The following is a 6,000-nucleotide window of genomic DNA, read 5'->3' as shown; positions in this document are numbered from 1 at the left end:
CCAGGTGGTTTAAAAATCTAACAACAAATATCTAGAGTCATCACTCCTGTTCTGCAGATGTTGATTTTTGTTCTCATGACAGCCACCGAGATCAATAACTCCTTTCCTCCTTAAAATAAAAAACACACATCTTATTTTTAGTTTATTTATGCTCAAAGTTTAATCCAGAAATGATTTTAAGTGGCTTATAATAATATATCAAAACAAACATTTTGTTCACTTAGCTGTATTCTGAGTACTTGGTTTCCATTTTCCGAATATTTTAGCAGTTGCCAAAATATTGAGTGTTGAATCAAGGATCTAGCTTCTATCTCTGTACCTAATATGAATGCCCATTTTCTACCTTGCACCATAAGTGGCCAGAGCTTAAGATTCAGGACTCATTATTTAGAACAAAAGCTCTAATGAATACAGATGGTATTTTCAGAAATGATGTTGGAGCTCTGCCAACATTGTTTCCTTGGGTAGCAAAGTAGGAACAATGGGACAAGCGTGGAGGATGGAAATGAGACACTCCAGGTAAGCATTAAATTGAACCCCTAGACAAGTTGCTGAGAGAGCAACCAGGAACTAGATATAACTGGAAGATTACAGAAACATATTAGCAATGAATTAGTCAACAAAGTACCGCAATGAGCTCAATTACTCCTTCTTCTTTATATGTTAGACCTATTTTCATTTCTAGTGACAAACTTTAACTTTTATCAAAAATTGGCGCTTACATATTAATCCTAATTTAATAAATGCTTATTGAACAATAATTGTGGATTAAGTATTTAAACCATTAGAAATGACTTTTTATTCAGTTGAATGTTATATAAGTTCATTTGAAATGCACCAATGCATAAACAATGATGTTTAAAATATCTTGAAAGTCAGAGGCTATGAGGAAAAGTACAGTTCGTTTTTCAGCTCTCATTTCATGGATACTTACAGAGGCTGGGTTGTAAGATTTAAGGTGGAATGTACTGACAGTAATCACCTCCATTTATAGTTGCTAAATAAGAAAGGGAATTCACTTGAGCTTGCTCTGCTTTGTATTAAGAATGTCTAGTGGTGTATCATGTTATCAAACTAATACTAGGATAAATCATGCTTTAATAAGCAGAGAGCCCCTTCTGTAGGGCAGATATTATGCTGGGAACAGAGGTCTCCTGATTTCATGGTGCTTAGGGGTGACTAGACTCGGTAGCTAGGGTGAGGAAAAGTGGCAAGTGGTGAATGGGTGCATATGTAGGAGGTAGGGGAAAGCTTGGGAACTCCCTATTGACATGATTGGGAAGTGCTGTTGGTTAAAGTCCAGGAATAGCAAACATCCTGCATTGCCTGGGAGACAATACAATACAATAACAATTTCCTGCCCAAAGTGCCTATAGTGTCTTTCTTGTAAAACACTACAAGAGGAAATCCTGCCATTTGAGACAACATGGATGGATCTTGAGGGCATGATACAAAGTGAAATAAGTCAGATGAAAAAATACAAACACTGTATCATCTCACTTATATGTGGAATATGAAAAAAACAAAAACAAAACCCTATACTCATAAATACAGAGAACAGACTGGTAGTTGCCAGAGGTGTGGGTTTGGGTGAAGGTGGTCAAAAGGTATCAGATAAATGACAACAGCAACTATAATAATAACACTATAGGAAAGAAAATTAATGTGCACTTAAAATAAGGCATTATTTATATAAAATTAAAATACAGAATTGCAGCACATATGAGGGATATTACAACACATACGTGAGATGTCTAACCCAGCTTCAGACCTTTAGACAATTAGGGAACTTCTTTCAAAAGAAACAGCAAGGGAAGGATGAACGAAAGTTAATTACATGAGATGGGATTGGAGAGAGGTAATTAAAGTCTTGTGCAAAAGCCTGTGGGCAGGAGAGAAGATGTCCTGTACAAGGAATAAAAAGAGACTTGCATAGAGATGACGTGACTGTCAGGTGGGGAGTGGGAAGAGAAGAAGCTTGAACAAAGTCCAGGCCAAGGTCATGCAAAGCCTAATACGTTGTGTGATGGGCCCTGGATGGTACCCTGAGGAAAACAGGGAGTCATTGAAGGATTTTCATTTAAAGTGTGACATGACCACTGGTGCTGTTTGAGATCTTTTCACTTATAGTTTGTAGAATGAATTGGATGATCTCTCAATATTTATTTATCTTTCCAGTAAATTCTTTCTGTGGCTTGCTGTCCGTAAGCACTAAGAGGGACTGAGAAGGGAGTAGAAAAGACAAATATTGTATCATAACTCTAACGGGATGCTCTACATGGCTGGCAAGCTTTTACTGCCTGGACCCTCGCTGCTCTACATAAAGATAATGCAAGCCACATGTGTAATTCTTGATACACTAGTAGCCACATTTAAGAATTATAAAGAAATAAGTTAAATTTATTTTACTAATATATTTTATTTAACCCAATATATTCAAATATTATCATCTCAACATGCAAGCAATATAAAGATTTAATGAGATAGTTAAGTCTCATTTTTTTTTTTTAAGTTTCATACCTAATGTTAGAAAAGCAACATGTATATTATCCTGATAGCACATCTCAATTTGGATTAGGCTTATTTTATGCGCTAGCCGCCTCCAGATAATGATTATCATACTGGACAGTACAGGCATGATGTGTGTTAGTGAAGAAACAAACAAAAACAATTGATTGTTTGCTGTATGATTGAATAGAACTTAGATTTTTCAAATCAAGTTTCTCTGGAACTGATCAAAAGCAGAATCCCTGTTTGTATCAATTGATTAAAAGGGAGAAAAAAGGAAAACATCATGATTCATTGTTTTCTTTCTGTCTAAGGATAGCTCTATTAGGCTATCTTTATGAAACAAATTGATGATTGTTCTCTTCATAAATCAGGACGCTGTTGTTTCATTGATTGTACCAAATGGCTATTGTAAAACTAAACAATAAGTGAAGATTCCTATTTATTTTAGTGCTTTACTTGATGTGAATGTTCGGGTTCTGAGATAAGTGTAAACAGATTTGGAAAAGCATTCAAAACCCAGTGTCCCGGGATACAATCAATTCTTGCTATCATTTCAATTCAAAATATTACATACTGTTTGAAGATTGGTTGTGAAGAACAGAACAAAATCGCAAGCTCTGTACTCTATTCCAGTGACAGGGAGATATATATATATATATATATATATATATATATATATATATATATATATACACACATAACAGTAACTAGAACAAAATTAAAATGTCTAAAACTTAAAAAGTACATATCAGGCATTCTGATAAAGACCTTACATGTGGTAATTCATTTAATTTTTACAACAATGCTATGAGGTGTGTATTAAGGTCATGTTACAGATGAGGAATAAGCAGCTCACAAACGTTGCAGAACTTAGAAAATGATATCATCAGTATGTGGGAGATCCAGGATTTGACCCACACAGTCTAACTCCAAAGCCATTCTCTTCATTATCACTGAATACTGAATGCAATAGTTATTTCATGAATGAATGAAAGCATGATTTTGTCACAAAATGAGTTATATTTGGAGAAGACACGCAATTTTAAGGTTAAGAAGAAGGAAGCATAAACACGAGATAGATTGGTCATGCAGAGCTTCAAGGAAGAAGTGGGGTTCAAATGGGGTCTTGGAAGATAAGATTTAAAATGCAGAGTATGTGGTAGCAAGTGTATTTTGCTCATGGAGAAGCATAGAAGCAGAGGATGGAAGCGGTGATTAGACTGGATTTCAGGAGACAGTTCCGTCACCTCATTGCAGCTCAGAATGGCTCACATGAAGATGAGCCTGGAAGAGCCATGCTCGTGATTCAGATGTGGCCTTTGATAAACACTGCAGTTGTGTCCTGCTCATCTCTTTGCTTAGTCCAACGTAACAAGCTAGTTCAAGGGGAGGGTGTCCTCAATCTATGAACCTCCTTAGAGTATAGAATATGTTGGTCTGGTTTATGTATATACAGAGGGCACCAAAAAATGTATATGCATTTTAAGAAAAGAAAAAACTGTATTAAAAGTAGGCGAATGATAACCACTTTTACACTTACATGCAATTACTCTTGTAATCGCAGAAGTCAAACGTGACTTGTATTCATCTTTTGTTATCAGTATATATTGAGTATTACAATTTTAATAGTTTTTTCCTTTCTTAAAATGTGTATACATATATATATATATATATATATATATATATAAATGTGTGTGTATATATACATATATATATATATATATATATATATATATATATACACACTCAGACATATATATTGGCACCTTCTGTGTGTATACTAGGAATCTAGCACAACCGCATGATAGCAGAGGGAAAACTGAGTAAATATTAGGGCTTACAACCTGTAAAACTTCCAAGTGTTTCAGGAATTCTTCTTTCATATTCCTATCACTTCCCATATCCCTCTCTCAGATTGGATTTGATGTTCTGGAGTGTTTCCTAGATCACATCTGTCTGTGCTTTCTACCATCAAATCTTATCTCCCCAGACAGATATTTTTTCATAGGGCTTATGGAGATATAATTAACATATAACATTGTGTAAGTTTGAAGTATACAATGTGATGGTTTGGTACATGTATATATTGCAAAATAATTACCACGAAATTTAATTAACACCTTCGTCACCTTACATAATTACCTTCTCTCTCTCTCTCTCTCTCTCTCTCTCTGTGTGTGTGTTGGAAACATTTCAGATCTACTCTACTGGCGACTTTCAAGTACATAACACAGTATTATTAACTATAGTCATGATACTATACATTGGATCCCCAGAACTTATTTATCTCATAACTGGAAGTTTGTACCTTTGACCAATATTTCCCCATTTCCCCCACCCCACAGTCCCTGACAATCACTATTCTACTCTATGTTTCCATGAGTTTCACATTTTTAAATTCCACATATAAGTGAGATCATACAATATTTGTCTATTTTGGTATTTTCTTGTGATTAAAAACATTGTGTTGTGTATTGTTGATTCTCAGTGATTAGCACTAAAATTGGTGTATAGAATGATTAACAAATAGTACAGTGGTTATCAGTAAGGACCCCGTGACCACTTTGTATGGCTTTCACTCTTGTCTCTGCCACTCATTTACTGTGTGACCTTGGTTGAGTTACTTACCACATAGAGTCATTGAGAGGTTTCAAGGAGCTAAATATATGTTACACACTAAACCAGTACCTAGGGCACAGAAGTGCTGCCTAAGACTCACTGTCCTCTGTGTTTTTTGGAGAACTGTATACTGTTAGGGATAGAAGGAATCTTCTCCTTTATGCAGAGATGGTCCTGCCTTGCTCTTTTCTTATGCAGAGAACTCTCATGACTTGACTGTACATGTATTGGACTTTTACTCAAATGTTTTTCCTTGTTAAAACTCTACATTAATAAAAATACATACCTTTAATATAGATGCTAATGTCTCCTGCCAACGCTTCATAATATGCAATTTGTAGATCTTGTTTGAATGTTTCCTTTCATGAATAAGGGGTAACAGGGAGCGTTTGCATTCCATCCCTGCAGGGGAACTTTGGCATATTTCAGCGTTGAATGCCAATAACACTTTGGCCCTGCCTCAGTGCCAGTGTTTGTTAGGGTAGTGTAGCCTCAGACATACCCAGGGACACAGCAGCCAGAGTGACACGTGGGAAGGGTGGGAGATGAGATCCAGCCTGGGACCACTGACACACTCCGTTCATCCTGTAGCAGGTGGCTTGTAGGCTCCTGGCCTGCCACTAATGGGATGATGGCCTCTATGAGTTTCTTCATATAAAATGTCTTTTCATACAACCTACCCAAAACTAACCTTAATATCTGGGAAAGAGAAGCCCATAGAATACTACGTATATACAATTTTTAAATATAATACCTTGTGCCTACCTGGGCCTGTCCATGTCTGAATTCCTCCATATCTGTTATCTATTTGGATGCTTTGGGCAAACCTCATTCTCCCTGACAGAAACATATCTATTCACACTCTGATTC

Source organism: Rhinolophus sinicus, linkage group LG09 (genome assembly GCF_036562045.2).
Source record: "Rhinolophus sinicus isolate RSC01 linkage group LG09, ASM3656204v1, whole genome shotgun sequence".
Classification (NCBI taxonomy): Eukaryota; Metazoa; Chordata; class Mammalia; order Chiroptera; family Rhinolophidae; genus Rhinolophus; species Rhinolophus sinicus.
The sequence above is the reverse complement of the archived record's forward strand: the minus strand, read 5'-3'. Positions refer to the sequence as shown.